We start from the raw sequence: 18,167 nt of genomic DNA on the forward strand, positions 1-18,167 counted from the left end.
AAGCAGCCTGTTGTTGTGCAACAGCATACATGGACTGCTCCCACACAGTATTGCCAGCTAACACATGGCCACTCCGTTGGCGGACCCCACGCCTGCCTGGGGCAAGGGAACCTGGCCCTTGATGTGATGGAGCTGTCTGTGGCTGAACAACTGCATCCCTCCCTTGATCAGCTGGCCCAGGAACAGGAGTCAATACTGTTGAGCATGACCCTGCAGCCGTTACCACCACAGACGGACGTACCTACACTGACCGGCCGTGTGAGCTCCCCCCCTTCAGATGTTTGGGATACAACAGCACCCACAGTCGATGCACTCACCTGCGACAGCACAGGGGGTTCCATATCTGTTTCACCACCTTAGCTAAAGCTTTCCTTGAAGGCGGACTCAGACTGAGTTGGGCCAGGATGGCCTGTAGCACCAGTGGATCTTCATGGGCTACCACACCATGTCCTCCACTGTTGGTTGGTCGTGGCTCAGTATCCTGCTCCTCCTCCACCTCCTCCTCTGCATCTGCATCCAGTGCCTCGTCACCTGCACATGGACAGAAAAATACATGAAGAGCCATTTAAATAGCATAGCCCACACACAAAGGAATCACAATGTCGTCATGCAACACATCCACCTGCCAAGTCACAAACTCCCGCACGTACGCAGTGTCAATGCAAGTGAAGGGTAGCATTAAAGCAGCCATGGACATATGTGAAAGGGCTAAATACAACATGTAGTGCATGTTACATAGCACCTGCTATACACACGAGCACCTGACTGACATAGTTCATTCACCAACATCACTGATGCAAAAACACATATGCCACGTAGCATAGCCATGCCTGAACTGTAAAACTGCATGAGGTGGAACTTGCTGACTACTGTCCCAGAGCCATGTACAATGGATGTGACATGACATGACATGTAATTCACAAACTCAATACACACAAGTGTCACAAGGTGCTACGATGCAAGGGTGGTGGAATAGAGTGAAGCCAGACACACCCGTCCCATGAGGCCAGGTCACATTGACATCACGCAAGTGAATAGGCATGGTAAAGGTGAGACCTGGGGTTGGACGTGGGAGTGAGCAGTGCAGTACATGGTAATGGCATACTAATCAAATACAACTACATAATCAGCAAAGAAAATGTGGTGGCCTGGTGTAAGTGTGAGTGCAGACATCAGGTGTCAATTGCTGATAGAGGGTTGTAGGGATACTGTAAACAGCCACTAAATGTGGGGGATGGCAGGGAGGCAGTGCATGGGTACAACTGGTAGCTCAGAGGCCCAGGTCGGAGATCAGAGTGTTGGAAGGTGACTAGTGCATTCTCTCAGTCATCCAGGACTCCATCAGGGGAGAGGAGAGAAAGTAGAACACATGAGGAAGCATCAGAAGTGCCTCCAGACCCGGAGATGTTTCATCTACAGTTCCATTGAGGCAGTGAAGCTGTACCAGAGGGAGGCCCCAGCCACAGATAGACATTAACCACCAACTAATTGCTATGAGAAGTAACTGACCCTGAGGGAGCAGGAAAGGGATGACCAAAGACCATGAGAAGGAAGCAAATTGGAAGAGGGAGTTTAAAGAACTGCGGCACCAGGACCCATAAGGCCCTGTGAACAATACAGAGTGATTGGAAATGAACAGTAATAGCCACTGGGAGCCAGTGCCATCATCACAGTCATAGGGAGATACAATACCTGGCCCCAAGACAAAAGGACAATTCTCACAATCCAGGTATGGATGAGTTGCAGAGGGAAAAGAGTAGAGGCACAGAACTCTGGTAGAGGCCGTTGCAGGACCCCACCATAGGTATGACCAGTCTTCTGGAGACAGTGAGCTGCTGAGGGAAGGAGAGGAACGGAAGAATACCCCTGAGGAGGTGCAGCTGGCAGGGTGACCTCTCAGAGACATCAGATATTTGCAGAGAGAAGGCGAGTGTGGAGTGGAAGATTGTCACAAGCTATCCACCATCACAGGTTGGAGCAGGAAGAGAGCCAAGAGAGGCTGGACAGAGAGTGACAAGGAAGGAATGAGCAGGTGTGGTGATGGGGTTTGTCACGGTGTGCAGCACATTGTGCATATGCAGATTGCAGGACAAGCACGTGTCAGTCCACCATGACATGGTTCACCCATGGCAGTCATGTAAATGCAGGCAGAACTGCCAGACAATCATTACACTTCATCCAAGCAACATACACATGTCCTGGACACACGCATCACCAGTCACCAGATATTCCCTCATAAATTGGCAGGTCTCCCACACCTTGGATCTGCTCCACATCAATCATATCACTAATGATCTCTTCGTGTGGAGTGAGTTCTTTGTCCTCTTGTGTTGGCCCACCTCCAGTCACCAGAGTAGAGGTGTAGTTGCCACCCAGGTTATATTTGGCTCGGCGCTGGAAGTCATCCAACGCTTCACTGCCTCTGAAGCTGTGTGCCTCTCAACGCCCAAGGGGCCCATACGATCGGTGACACACTGCCAGTGGGCCATACTCTGGGCAGGTGTATGTATGCTCCCTGCCCGCAAAATCATGTCATATTTGTGTTCCTGCACGTAGTCCACGAGGATCCGGAGTTCCTCATCACTAAGCTCCTCTTCCTCGACGTGTGGGTCTCCTGTGCCGTGCCTTGGGACTGAGCCTGTTTGTCTACTGCACGCTTTGCCAACTTGCAAGGTCGTGCAGACCCTGAGTGGCTGGGACCATTTGGGTCAGTAGGGACTGGAGCACTGGTAGCCTGGGCTGTGGCATCACACACTGATGGTGTGACAGTAGGTGCCCTTGCAGGTGGCTGTACCTGGGTGCTGGTGCAGGACCCTTCACAGCCCATCCCTCCCCCATTGATGCATGGATAGAATCTGCCCCAGCATCTCTGTGGACCGGGGTGTGGAGCACTACAGTGCTGGCTGGGTGGCCCTGAGCCTGGGTGGAGAGGTCTGCAGCTACACCTGCAGCTTCCTGATCCTGTTGGGTGGGCGGCATAGCTCTCCCTGCATGGGCCCGGACACCTCGGACACCTCGCCCACCTCCGCCACCTCTGCCACATCCACCACCTCGCCACCTTTGCCTCCCTTCCCACTAGTTGCCCTCCCAGTCATGGCACTGATGGATTAGTGCCATGGGAGGTGCAGCTATCGATTGTCCTGGCCAATTTTTTAGTGAGGGGGCAGTGCACATGATTTTAACTGTACCAGTGTGCCCCAGCAAGGCTCAATGTAACCCCTGGGGAAAACTTAAAGGGCTGCTTAATGCACAGGCACCCCAAATATGAAAAATACATATAGGCGACCCCTACGTAGCCCACCTGTAAAGTCAAAACCTAACGCAGTGCGCTGTGGCACCCAGCAACATAAGAAATACGTATATGAAGGACACGTAAGCTACAGTGATGTTAAATAAGGGGTTACGCAACACACAGGGGCACCCACAGAATGCAAAATGCATACGCAACTCACCGTCAGAGTCAAAAGTACACATGTGTGTGCGCAGAGGCAATCCCCCACCAAAACAAGAGGCTTGCACGCAGTGAAGAGATTGCGTGGAAACAAAGTCCACACGTACGTCCACTATAACTGGCGCAAGCGTGTGATGCTCTCCTACACACTACTGTATCCCGATCCTGAATGCCACACCCAACATTCAGCGCATATCATGTAATTTACGTGCTTAGGACCTTTCCTCTGATTTCACGCTTAAGCGCCCTGGTCTGCTAGCGGGACCCGCTAGGAGCACCTGGTTTTACCAGGCACCATTTGCGGGTCCTGCGAGCAGACTCGTAATGGGGCGGTAAGGGGTTGACGGCTCCCGCACCATTACCGGTGCCGTTAACCCCTTACTGCAAAGGTCGTAATGACCCCGATTGAGTGGACTCTGATGTGATGGCTCCATGCCCTGCCTCAGGACTGTCATGTGATGTGTGTAAATGACAAGTGTATGTCCCATTATGCATGTGAGGGGCATGCACATTTTGTAGGTGCTGACAGTCCCTTGTCCGTGTATGTGATTGACTGGTGTGAAGGACGGTCATGTATGTGCTTGTTTGTTAATTGCTCGTACCAGTGTGTTGTGGAGGGTGATGATGTTTGTGGCCTTTGCCAGTGCAATTCATGTGCATATGTTTTGTGCAATACACACAAATGTACAGTACCCATATGTATTTTTTCTATGTCTCTCTATCCACAGCGACGTTTGAAGAAGAGAGCGGAGAAGGTGCTGTGGAGCAAGGCAGCGGGGATGCCTCCACCAGGCACAGACGCAAGGTCCAGTCACGCTCCCAGCAAATATCATCTTTGGGGAGTGAGGAGACTGGTGTTGCGTCTGAGACAACGCCCTCAGATGATGAGGGGAGGTCCAAGAGGGCAAAGGTGGTCGCGGACTCCTCAGCAGTGAGAGGGACAGGTGAGGTCACACAGGGGCAGTCCACTGCGGAAGACGGTGGTGAGGCATATAGGTTGGCTGGGGAGGAGGCGGAGGCTGCATCAGCCCACTCCATGGGGCCCAGCGGGGGTGATGAGGTGGGTGTGACTGGTGCAGTCAAGCAGACTCCAGGGCAGGAGGCAGTACATGTCACTGTGGAGGTGCCTGTGCCTATTCCTGCCCCTTGAACTGTGACTGCACCAGTATACACCTGCAGGCATCCCCCAGGCTGGACCCATCTGCAGGTGGAGGATGTTTCCACGCAAACAGAAACACCAATACCTGCGGATGTCGCCATTCGGGACAGGGTGGAAACATTGCTAGCCGGTATCAAGATGCGTACAGGCAACATTCGTGATGATGTGCAGGCTTCCCATTGGTGGCTTGCACATCACCACGATGAGGTTGTGTGTCTAGTGAACTGGCTAGCACATTTCCTGGTCTCAAAATTGGGTGCGTGGGCTGGCCACTTCTGTACTCCCTGCCGCCTTCCTGCCCAGATAACACCAGGGCCCCCTGTGAACTTGTCCCAACCCCAGCATCCAGTCTGGTGGAGTCCAAATCCCTACCAGAGTCGGGAGTCGAAGTTGGATCAGCTGCGGTGGTCACCACACAGATCCAGCGGGCGACAGGAGATGTGACAATGGAGGGAGAGCAGGCACGAAGGAGCAGGGCATGAGCACGACAGCCACTGGAGATGTCCGCATCCCAGAGGCTGTCCTTAAGGAGCAAGAACCGGGCCATTTGGCAGCATCAGGCTCGGAGTAGGAGGCTACATTACTCGGGTCATACCAACTCAGGGAGTCAGGTATTGGCCAACAAGCAGGAGGGAAACGTGGACCTTACACAAAGGATGTCTTCCATGTTGGATTGTTTCGCGCCGCAGTTCGGGGCATAGCGGCAGTGGGCATGGGAGTTACAACTAACCATGGCCAGGGTGGAGATTTCACTGCTTCGGGCAGAGAGGCGGGCTGACGTCCTCGAGGAGACTTGCAAGGAGTGGGAGAGCAGCAAGTTGGAGTCCCAGCAAGCCTTCGAGGTGAGAGCGGAGGTCCGCCTAGGGGATTTGGACGCAGTGTTCGATGATGCCCTGGCAGAGCCATTGAGGGAGCATGTTGAGTAGGAGGACTAGCCCGCTGCGCTTGTAAATAGTTATTTAGTGACAAGCTTCATTTGATTTTTTTTTAATGATTTGGAGTTTTTGGACTACACTCCACTTTTTGTACATAGCTGTTTGTGTGTGATGTACCTTTTGTTTTCTTTATGATTTGGAGGGATAATTGGTCTTTGCTCCATGTACATAGTTTAGTGGTGTTTTCTTTTTTCTTTCTTCTTAAATTGCAGGAAATCATTTTTTATTACATTTGGAAGATTTTTCTATGTGACTTTTATGGGTATGAACCTGTTGTAAGACTTTTACATTTTTTATGTACATATTAGAAATTTTTGTTTGGACATTTGAACTGTTTCTTTGTTTCAAAATGTACATATTCTTATTTATGTTTTGCAGGTTGTATGAAATTAATACAATTGGATAATATATTTTGATTGCATTACTCACAGTAATGTCTTCTCTGATGTTTTGTACTGGTTTGTTTCTTTGTTTGGTGTCACAGGTCAGGACCGTTGTTGGTCATGTTTGTGCTTACTTGCATGCATGTGTCATGTTTGTTATCCATTTGCGTGTTGCAGTTACACATGTGCATGACCACTGGATGTGTGTGAAGGGTGAGTTTCATTATGCACATGGAAGTTTCATTTGCTATCACATGTGCACCATCACTCTGTATTGGTCCTCACTGTTTGGGGGGGTTGGGGTTGGGGGAATGAATGAGTGTGAAATGTTTATGATATTTTGCGAGGAATTGCTTGATGCAGTGTAACGCACATGGCGTGCTTTGACTTTCACATGTATGTGTTTGTGCTGTTTTCATTCTCTGTGCTGTGGTTGGGATATTGCTCTGGCAATCACTTTTGGCATTTCTATGTTTTTGCATTTTTCCACACAAATGTAGAGGTCTCAGTGGGTAGCGCTATTTCTGATTGCCATGTAGTCATTCACTACTTGAGTCACTTCTCTTTGCTTGTGCTTTTGGTACTCCTCTGACCTGCTGAACTCATGTCGGTATCTGCAATGGTCACGTGGCTGTCCTCTAAATTTGGCCAAAGGTCCCATTGCACATCACTTGCACACCTGCACTGCCTCCCTGGCATCCACCACACTTGGACTGGTTTTATGTATGGCAACAACCACTTACCTGCACTTCACACCTGCTGTCTGCACTCAGGCTTGGACTTGACACATGCTGGCCTCAGTTTCTTGATTTTCAACATTGTTCTATTTGTTATGGTGTACTTCACATTTACATGCGATTTAGCTGGGGTGCGTCCGGGGTCGGGCAGGCTTTTCCACGCGTTTTGGCTGGGGTGCGTCAGGGGTACGTGTGGGCGTTTCCACACAATTTTGCTAGGGTGCTTCCGGGGTAATAATTAAGTGCGTACCCCGTCCGCAAAGAGTTTTCATGCGATTTGGCTGGGGGGGCTGTAAGCTGCTCCAGGGATGGCACGGGGGATTGCGCCGGTATTGGCATTTTACTTGCTTTGTACTGCACGTGGGGGCATGATGGGGTTGTTACTGGCGCTGCTTGGTGTACCTTGCGCCACAGCTAGTGATGCCTCGGGAAATCCATTGAATACGCATGCCGCGCAATTGGTTTTTGCACCACAGCTGACGCACGTGTGGCACACTCTTCTTCTTGTGCAGCATTTGCGCCTTTTCTGCGTTGGTTTCTATGAATTGGGCCCTTTATCTTTTGACTGTTCCTTCTTTATGATTGGGATAACTGTTGTTTTGCAGTAGTGTGGGAACTGAGTAAGTGGTTAGTCAATACTCATCCTTGAACATCTTCAAAGCAGTAGTAATTCCATAACAGTCATCTACCAAAAAAACACCCTTTTAGTGTAACTGGTAGTGTTAGGCACAGTTTGTATGCAGTACCCTCTGGGACCACTACACACATCTAGGTCTACAGGTGTAAGCAAAACCAAACTTTGGTATAAGTCTGTACCACACAGTTTCTGGTAGCGAGCTGAGCAGCCAAGCTTACCTCAAGAGGCAATGTTAGCTTGTAAGGGTGTTAAACAGATGTCTACAAAGACACTTATACTCAAGGTTTCTTGGTAAAACTATTATTAATTTATTACACAATCATTTATAAAACATTCACTAAATGAGGCAACCAATATCACACAAAGGTTATACTACAATACTGATTACTAAGCAGTTGAGCTCCCTTGAATTTGGAGCGCAATAGCATTGAAGTAGGAGAAAAAAGGCATAAGTTGAAAAAACTAATATTACAGTTAATTTTAAAAAGTGCAAATAGTTTGAGTTCACCAGGGGAGTTGATTCAATGTGATAGATAGGCCAAAGTCAATGGGCTAGTTTCTTGAATAAGTAAAAACGGTTCTGGTATTTAAAATGGAAAAGTCTTTGCCACGGTACTTAGAAGTAGTTCACGGAAGAAAGGTCTGTATGTTGGGTTACAAGCTGACTAGGCATGCAAGTTGCCAAAGTTCCACAAACTTTCATGTGAGAGGTAAGTTCTCTCGGTCGGGTTTTCACAGTACCTTATATTGAAGAAAAAGATGCAGCTGAAGACTTCTGTTCCTGGCAGTTCCTAAAGCTTTTCCTGTAAAAGATGCCACAGCATTGTCAATGGGGAAAGCCATGCTTAAGGAATAGTTTCCTAGGTTTGGCTTGCCGAGAGTCATCTGGTCTGATAATGCTCCACATTTTTTCGCTGCTGTCATCCTGCAAATAAGCAAGGGATTAGAGATTGATAAACAGTTCCATTCGGCCAGGCACGCTCAGAGTGCCAGACTTGTAGAACACCATAACAGGATATTAAAGAACAAGATAGCAAATGTTTGTGCGCATAGTAATTTGAAATGGCCTGATGCCTTACCATTTGCCTTATTATCAGTGCAGACGACTGCACAAAGACATGGCTCTCCCCCTATAAGATTGACATGGGGAGACCAGCCAATATATGGAACATACCAAAATCCAAACTGTTGAGAGATGTTGAACACCCGCTTCTTTTTTACTATTGTGACCAGTTAACTCAAAAATTGTATTTGATTCATCAACAGGTACGAGAAGCCCTCCCAGTAAAATACGAGGGCCCAGGTCATCAACTCTGCCTTGACCAGTGGATCCTACTCAAGAACTTTGAGAGAGGCTCCTGTCTTGCACCTCGCTGGAAGGGACTGCACCAAGTCCTTTTGGCCATGCAGACCACCGTACGAGTGGCAGGGAAGAAACATTTGATCCATGCAACACACGTGAAGAGGAATCCTTTTCCTCTGACATACGACAGAGGAGAGGAAAATGGAATTGCTGGTCTTGATGGTCACAACGAGCCTGCTCTATTCAACACTGACGGTGTCACGGAAATCCTTCCTGAGCCCGTGGGGCATGGGGAGACTGCTACTTTGTCTACGAAAGTCCTTCCTGAGCCCGTGGGCCTGGGGAGATTGTTGCTTCTTCTTCAAATTCTTCTTCACTGTCGAGCGATCTTGCTTATGCTTCCTCATTGTCTTCAGGAAACAACGACACTTTGTTCACAGATCATACCATACCTGGAGTCTCAAGGTACGATCTGCGACCTCGGAATCGGATTTAGATTTAGAGTTGCTGACATTTATGTTAATGTAAATAGGTTAGGGAAGTACATCCTCGGCTCTGCCCACAAGAAACCCACAAGAAACCACTGTTGAGCCAGTCCCTCATCATTCCTCTGCTGCATCAAATAAGAGGCAGGGACCGGCAAGGTTACCTTCAATCAACATAGGCCACATGGTCAGGTGCCACCGATGGATGAACTAAAAAAGCCTAACAGTGAGGCTTCTTAACATACGCTGAGAAGCAATGCCTATTTTGAAAGCTACTTGCACTAAAAAGGATTTTGGTCACTTGTTTGATGATGAATCTGCCCATCAAGTGTCATGGCCCCAAAGACCAACTGGTTACTGGTTACAATACAAGTATTTTTTATGATTACCTTGACGTTTGGGTTCTGGTATCTAGAAAATGTGCATCCGTTTGATGTCTTGTTACCAACCGCAAGTACCTCCACTGTGTCTCCACCTTATGTGCATCTGCACACTCTTCCTCCTCGAGACCTCCGAAATAGAGAGGGTTATCATAATAACACTCTTTTGCTAATTATGAATGCAACCCATTCCATTCTAAACAAAACAAATTGCTGGGTCTGTTTGCATGTCACAACATGGGGAAAAGGGACTGGGGTGGTATATACATCCTCTTCCTTTAACTACTGCTTGCTACGCTTCACTTAGGTAACTATTCTTTGGTCGTTGGAATGATAGTGTCACTGGGAATTTTGACGGGACTAATCTTAATGAATTGGAAAAGTGAGTTTTAACACCTTTAGGATGTTCTTTGTTTACAAATAGGAGCAAGCTAAATGCTGCTTCTATTAGGCCTTCTGACAAACTCTCTAGACCTTTTCAAACATTGATTTCCTTCAAGATGGCTCCCATAGTCAATAGGGATGCCATGCCTCCTTCCTAGGGTATCAATTATGGTCCCAATTCCAATCAATTTGCATACATAGAGAAGGTTCCCAACCAATATGTTCATTTGAGGGAAGTACAAATATTGCAGATTTAACTAGTGAGGATAGACCTTTGTATATAGGCGATCCTGTTTACTTTGTTTGCGGCAATGAGGCCTATCCGTGGTTACCCAGCGATTGGGGGGGTACTTGTTATTTGAGTATATTGCTGCCAGAAGTATATGTTGCCACCACCGCTGAAATCTCTAAATACTCGTCCCAGGCAGGATGAGGATGGTGATACTCCTTCACAAGTCTTGGTTGATGTTGCCAAATCCTTCGTGCCAGTCTGGGGAGAGATAATACATTCTGAAGATATCAGAAAATTAGAAAGGGTATTGGAGAAAACCATCAATAGGACCACTGATATTCTGTATAACATGACGCTAGAGCAAAAAGCAATTAGATTAGTAGCCCTCCAAAACAGGATGGTGTTAGACATCATTCTAGCTGAGCGTGGTGGGGTATGCAACAAGGTGGGATCTGCATGTTGCGTTTATGTACCCAGCTCCTCCCACACCATATTTAAGGCAATTCAGAATCTACATACCTTAAGTACTGAAGTACATGTCCCAAAGGGAAACTGGAATATTAGCATATGGTTCTGGGACTTATTACGATCTCGGGGTTGGACAATCTTTGCAGCCTTAATGGTAATCCTTGCCATTTTTCTGTTCTGCTGTTGTTGTATACAATGTCTGCCTGTCATTTTTTCTATGATAGGAGGATGTTGTGCCCAAGCCATAGATACACTATTACCTAAAATACATATGCCTGAAAAAGCTACCAATGTCTTAGTAATGCAGGATATTACCATCAAGGAGTTAATGGCGATTGATATCTCTGAATCCAATGACTCAGGTTGCTCTGACAATGATACATGGTCTCTGTACAGTGAAAGTGTCTGAGTAAATGCTCTTGGCTTAGGCCAAAAGGAGGGTTTGTATAACCATATTTCACATAATACCGCCTGATAATGAGCATTGGCCTAAGCACATTTGCATCGCACTGAAAACCGTATTTGAATGGACCTGAATGAGGCTGACTACGCCGCCATTTTAGAATCATCTGCCATTTTGTTTAACTCCTGTTTCTGTCTCATGTTAAACTGTGTTTTCGGCTACAGCAGGGAAAGGTGAATTTTGCACTGTGTCAACATGTTGAGGCTGCTGAAGCAGAATGTTTGTCCTTCACTAAGAAACCTTGTAGCTGAACTGAACTGCAATTTAAATGCTGTCTGCACCAATAGCTTCATCCTTGTTCAAACAGTGGAATAGAACACTGAATAGCTGAAACTGTGTGTCTTTTCAGAAACCCATTGTGTTCATTTCTTGAAACTGGACTAACTTTAACCTGGAGAACCAACATTACCATTGTATTTTGTATACAGAAAAACATCTAAAGTGTTTGAAGACAACATTGCTGTATTTGTCATGTGAAATGGGTATGAACCCTAGCCAATTGTTAACTTGAAGAAGGGCTGGACGATGTAACTGGGATTGTGTATAAAAGATGCATGCTTTGTAATGTCCAGCACTCCCTCCCCAGGTGTCTGCTGGTACACACTGCGAGGTGTTGGGAGCAAGATTGCTATCTGTACAGAAATTAATAATACATGTATCTCTGAACTCGTGATTGTCGTATTTCATTTTGGTGGTACTAAGCCTCGATATTTCTTTGGTCTTTCAGTATCCAAGTATCTTACGAGTTGATTGGTGCCACCAACTCAAAGGAAGAAGTCATCTTTGAAGGGGCTTCTCTGTTGAGGTGAACTTGGCGATTCAGACCTGCAGCAGGGGTCCACCGGGCAAACCAATGGTCCAGTAGTTGCAGCAGCTGTCCTCTTCCAGCTCGTCTTTGGTTCTTTCATTCCAATGGTCGACTCTGCCTTTCAGTCCAAGCGACTCTGCTTTTAAACAGTTTTCTCCCATTCATTCCAGCCTAGCTGCCACTCACCCAGCAGGGTGTCTGTCCTTGCCGGACAGTCAGCCAGCCAATCATGCCAGAGTGCATTTAGGTATCCTAGGAGACTAAGCACAGGGAGATTTGGGCACCTCCCTTAATTCTTGCCCACCTCAGGCACTTGGGCGCCAGAGGCGGTCTTCAGTCCTGAAGCCCACCAAAGGCATAGCAACAAAAGGACCAAACCTAGTTTGGCGTGCAGAGACAAACTCTAGAAGGACCTTTCCAAAAAGAAATGGCTAAAATAGAAGACCGGGATCTGTTTAAATAAAAGGGATCTCAGGCGCCATCTTGAAAAACATGGCTCCATGATTCTTAGCTACCGGTGTTCGCAGTCAGGAAAAATCATGGTAGTTTGTTGTAAAACCACTACCACCAGCCATTTTGAGAGGAAAGAGTAGCATTTGACTGATACATGATTTTCTAGACATAGGGGATACTAAGTAACCCCTCCAGCACTCTATTGTAAAATAGTGTGGGCTGGGCCTAGGAATTTGAAAAGGGGCTCAGTAAATATACTGTACATTGTGGGTGAGACACAGGAGCCCTGTGGCACTCCACGAGTAATTGGAATAGGGTCAGCTGCTGCTGATGGCGAGAAGACTCTCATAGTCCTGTCACTCAGAAAGGATTGGATCCAGACTATGGCCTCCTGAGAGAAGTGGGCTGCTCAGTCAAGGTGATTGCATAGGACATTGTTATCCACCAAGTCGAACGCAGCCAAGAGATCTAGGAGAAGTAGTAAGGCCGATTTCCCCTTGTCCCTAAGCTCGTCGATCTGGGACTTGAGATCAATCAGCACAGTGTCGGTGCTGTGTTGAGGCCTGAAGCCTGATTGACAGACTCCTAGGAGCTGGTTGTACTCTAAATACTCCTGTATCTGGAGATAAACCACCCTGTCTAACGTTTTAAGTACAAATGGCACTGTTGGTGCCCCATGCTTCCTTGGGCTTGGTAGGTGGAAAGCATGAGGTCAGACGCAGTAGGTTCATAGGAAGTTGTGGTTAACTGGCACGAGGTTCCTGATGGAGTGGGCACCACCCCTGGATCAGAGGGCCCTTTCCCATACCCTGATTGGTCAGGGTACCTTAATGCCTGTTAATATCCAGAGGTTTCTAAGCGCGGAGCCAGGGATCAAACCTGTGTTGCTCAGTGTCGACTTGCTTCCAAGGCAAGCATGTTAACCCTGAGCTACCCTCCCGAGAATCACCTATATACCTCCCTGGATCTCAGGATTCAAGTTCTCATGGCACTTTAACAAAACAAAGATGACATTCCCTCCACCTCAATACACTTACATCAAAATGAATGTTCTTTCACAATGCACTTGTCATGAGTCAGAAATAGCCAGCCAAATCCTGGCCACGAGCCCCAAAGTTGTAACAGTTTATTGAGAGGCCACCCTCGACACAGGGAGTTGTTTCACTCCCCAAGCTAAGTGCCACACAATAAACGGTAATTATTCAGCCCAATCTCAGCCTCATATCATGCCCCTTGGATCCCTCCCTCTGAGCTACTGAGCAAAGAACCAGGCCAGTGTACAGCAAATATATTTGGATTTATTTAAATTAGAAGTAATAGAAAACAGACCAAACTACACACACTACCTTCTTTATGGCTCACAGTTAACTTCATGTTGGACAAATAAATCACAACAATGCTTTGGGAGAATCACAAATTACGATACATTACTTTCTTTTTTTATTTTTTATTTTTTTATTTGCATTTAATCAAAAAGATTTTTACAAAAACAGTCTTTTTAAAATTCTTTTCATGAACAGTTTTTAAGTAGACGACTTGACACACCGCTCTCCATTTCTTTCTTTCTTTCAAAAGCCACAAGTCGTTCTGTGGGCGGGTTTTGCCCTGTCATCATCCGACTGGACTGACCTTGTTTAGCCTGTCAAATAGTTTTCCAGGTTTGCCTTTTTTAAAGCAATGTCCAGTAGTTTTGCGGCAGCCCTCGACCATCTGGCGGAATCGCCAGAAATGAGCCGACACCAGCCCACCTCTTCAGTTAATGTCGATGAATGGGATAATAGCGGTGTCAAGTACGTCTCTCTTTCTAAAAACATCGCTGGACAAGACGTCAGAAGGTGTTTGACAGTTTCCAATTGATCAGGATTTTCACATGAGGCTGTAAGGGATTTTGATCTAATATATAAAATTTCCCTTGTTTAAGAGTGTTTAGCCGAGCTCGCATGAACATTTTTCTTAAAGCTTTTTCGGGACATTTTTCACAGTATTTCAGTGGAATTTTTGGTTTATTGTGGCCAGGTGGAAGGTCTTTCAACAGTTTATATGACAAAATGTTTTCGTTTGTTCAGATCCAATCTTGCTGCAATAGTTTTTCTTTTACTCTGCTTGGGTTAACAATCAAGAGTTCTTCCGTGCAGGTTATCTCTTCCAATTTATCTTTTCGTTTCTTGACCCAGGCAGTTAGAGGCTTACACCCGCCTCTTTGAATTTAGTCTGCTACCACTCTAAAAATTGGGAGGGCATTTGGGCATACAATTTTTCTGAAAAGTTGAAGAGCACCATGCTCCACTGATGCTGCAAGGGACGTAAGGCCGAGGTCTCTACGAATTGCCGCTATCAGTGCTGATTTTGGGAGACCCAATACCGACTTCCATATAAAGCCTTCCAGTCTTTGCCATAATTCTTCTGGAAGGCTTAGGTTTGCACACATTCCATACGTTAAAGCCGGCACTATTTTTGCCTTGTAGAAATTCAAAGCCGGTGTCCATGAAAATTTTCCAAACTTTCTGTCTACAGCTTTTAATTGAGCTGTCAGATTTCTGGCTTTGTCCCACAGAGCTTCCATAGTGGTATTTTCTTTCAGGGAATTGTCTATCCATACTCCAAGATATTTATATTCATTGACCACTTCCAATTTTCTGTTTTCCAAAAACCAAGCCGATGGTGTTTTTCGGTTAGTTGACGATTTGGTAAAAATCAAGATTTTTGTTTTCTGAACATTCATTTCTAAATTATTTTTACTCATGTAGGTATAAAGGTTTGATAGTTGCCGCTGGAGACCAATTTTTGTCTGGTCCATCAAAATTAGGTCATCCGCATACCATAGTCTGGACACTTGTGACAATCCCACTTTTGGTGGAAATGAGCAAAATTTTCCCTCAGTATACTGAAAATCTCCTATAAAGGTGATGAATAAAGCCGGTGCTAGAGGGCAGTCTTGCTTAACCCCACGATTTGTAGGGATTTTGTGTGATAAATGACATTGCTGACTTAATCGGACCCGCATTGATGTTTGAGTATGTAAAGCCATGATTGGATCCAGGATTTGCGCCGGACAATTCCAGGCTCTCAGTTTGGCCCACAGTTTCTCACGATCCACAGTATCAAAGGCCTTTGACAGGTCCACCAGAGCCAGATGGACTTTAGGAGAGCCGGATTTCACCCTTGCTTTGATGATGTTTAAAATGAAGATGTTGATTATCGTCCCTGTACCCTTCTGAAATCCCGTCTGAAAATGGTCGGCCGCTGGGGAAATCTTAACCCACTTCTGAAAGTGGGTTAATAATAGGGTCACAAATATTTTCCCCAGGATATCCAATAGTGCGATAGGCCTATAGTTAAAAGGATTTTCTTTATGGCCTTTTTTATAAATTGGTACCTCCACTGCTTCTGTCCAAGATACTGGAATTTGTTTTATTTTTTGACAGTGAATGAAAATTTCCCTTAATACTGCGGCCCATTCATCCGGATGTTGTTTAATGTCAATATTGGTCAGTCCGTCAGGGCCTGGGGCTCTTGAAGTTTTTAGTTGTGATATTACTCTCAGTATATCCTCCATGTTCGTCAGCGGAATCCAATCGTCATCTGAGGACTGATTTTTTTACCTATAGTCGTTGAAGGTGATTGAAAGAGTGCAGTGAAGTGCGCCAACCAATTTTGTTCCGAGACTGCATTTGCTATAGAGGGAGCACTTTGGCCGTTGGTAGCTTTTAATTAGTTCCAAAAATCTCTTGTATTTTTTGATGCAAGAGACCTTTGCATCGCTTCAGCGTCCTTCTGGTACAAACTCGTCACATGATGTTTTATCCATGATTTGTAGTGGGATGTGCCCTCATAATAATCAGCCCATGCCTCCACTGTTTGGTGCCTTACAACTAGGTTTTTCAAATTTCTTACTTCACGCCTCTTTAGAACCACCAACCGATCGTGGGTGTGGTTGTGTACAGATTTTTTTCCCTTACCTCCTGAGAAGGCCACCCTGTGAGGAAGCAATAGAGGAATGTAATCTGGCCTTTTAGCAATAGAGGTCGTTGTTCTGCGTTGGCGATTCGTACTCAGCCTGTCTTTTGTAGTTCTTATATTTTCCGCCCGTAAGGCGCAATCTGGATTGTTGTTCATTTGACTCTACTTCCGCTGTATATATAGATCTTTCCGGAGCCGTTGATCTCCAAGTTAACTCTAACAAATTGTGATCACTTTCTAAGGTTTTTACAACTCTGAAAGATGAAACGTAGGGGATCAAACTTTCAGTTACTTAGATGTAGTCTAAGGTAGCGGAAGAATTATCTCATTCCCACGTTGGAATCTGGGATCCCTGATCTTTTAATGTAGCAGTAGTAAAGAGATTTCTTGATTTCATCAATTTAGACCATGCACACCCTCTTTTATCAGCAGAAGAGTAAGTCTGTAATGCTTTTTCAGATGTTACTTCGGTTTTGCATTTAGCGTTTAAATCTCCGCAAATTATGAGGTTCTCGATGTTGCCATCTGTGAAGATGATATCAATAACTTCCGTTACTTTATCGCAGAAGTGTCTTATTGTTGTTCTCTCCGGGTTCCAATATAGATTTATAATTGCAAGGTCTGTTGTAATCCATTTAGCTGATTTGGGATCATAGCGCTGCCATGAGGTAAGGGTACCAAGCATACCATAGGCTTCCATGATTTTAGTCTTTGGTGTAATACCTGAGCCAATGCAGATAGCTGTTAATAGGCCCGCAGATGGTCTACCCAATAACGATCTGCAAGCTGGCGAGATTTCAATTGTAAATCCGTCTAATGTTGGACAATCTACTAACCATGTTTCCTGTAGACATAGAATGTCAAAACTTCCTAAATTGATGTCGCTCGGGCGAGTCAGGTGATTAAAACCTCTGGTATTCCAGGATGCCATTACCAGATCTTTCTTGGTCAAATTTAAGGCCAGTTTCACACTACACGGCGGAGACTCTTGGAAAGGACTTTCTGGTCGCTGCTATTTTTTATGGGAGCGTCCAAACGCTTCGGCCAGCCACTTCCACGGACCTTCGGCGCCTTTTTGCAATTTCCTTGGATCTTCCCATCTGTCAGTAGAGTTGATTCTATCTTTTCTTGTCCACGTAGATTTGTAATTGTTTCGGTAATGCGGAGTCTGGTTTGTATTTTCCCATTTTGATGAAAATTCAATTTTTTTTTTTCCTCTCTTTTCCCATTGACATGGTCATTGCAATTGCTCAGTACCCTTAATCGAGGGATTTTACTCCTGTCCGGGTCATGTCTGCGGTTTTGAGTGTGATCAGCCCTTGTCGAAGTGAGCCTCCTCCGATTTTCTTTTTCTGGTGCTTTGCGTGCTTGTTTAGATACTAGGGTCAGGTTGAATCCTAGTTTGTGTAGATCTTTGGAAGTTTCTTTAGGGATTTCTGCCAGAACTTCGTTTCTTATGTAGATAAGGGCTTTTGCTCTGTGCTCCCTGTGATATGGTTCAACTAATTCAATATCATTTGTCGTCAGATGTTGTAGTTTCTTGATTTTTGCTATGATTTTAAGAATCATTTTTCTGTTTAGAACCATATAACCCTCTTTTGATGATGTTTGTTCGATTTTATATACTGTAGTTCCTTCAAGTTTTTCATCGAGATTCCTGTTTCCCGTTTTCTTCCTTAGATTTCCTAGAAATTTTGGGGGTCTACTGGCGATCTCGCGTTGTTCACAATGTTTTTCTGAAATCATCAACTTATTTTGTCTTTGATCTTCCGAACTCGTTTTACTTTTTTCTTTGGGTTCTATATGCACCTTGACATTCTCTTCTCTTTGGGCCCTCTGTCTAGGGGCTTCTTTAGTATCTTCCACCTCTTCAATTTCCGATTGGGATGATGTTACCGTAACTTGGGAATCTTCCAAATTTGCATGATG

The sequence above is a fragment of the Ambystoma mexicanum genome, chromosome 5q (genome assembly GCF_040938575.1).
Source record: "Ambystoma mexicanum isolate Mex_15411 chromosome 5q, UKY_AmexF1_1, whole genome shotgun sequence".
Classification (NCBI taxonomy): Eukaryota; Metazoa; Chordata; class Amphibia; order Caudata; family Ambystomatidae; genus Ambystoma; species Ambystoma mexicanum.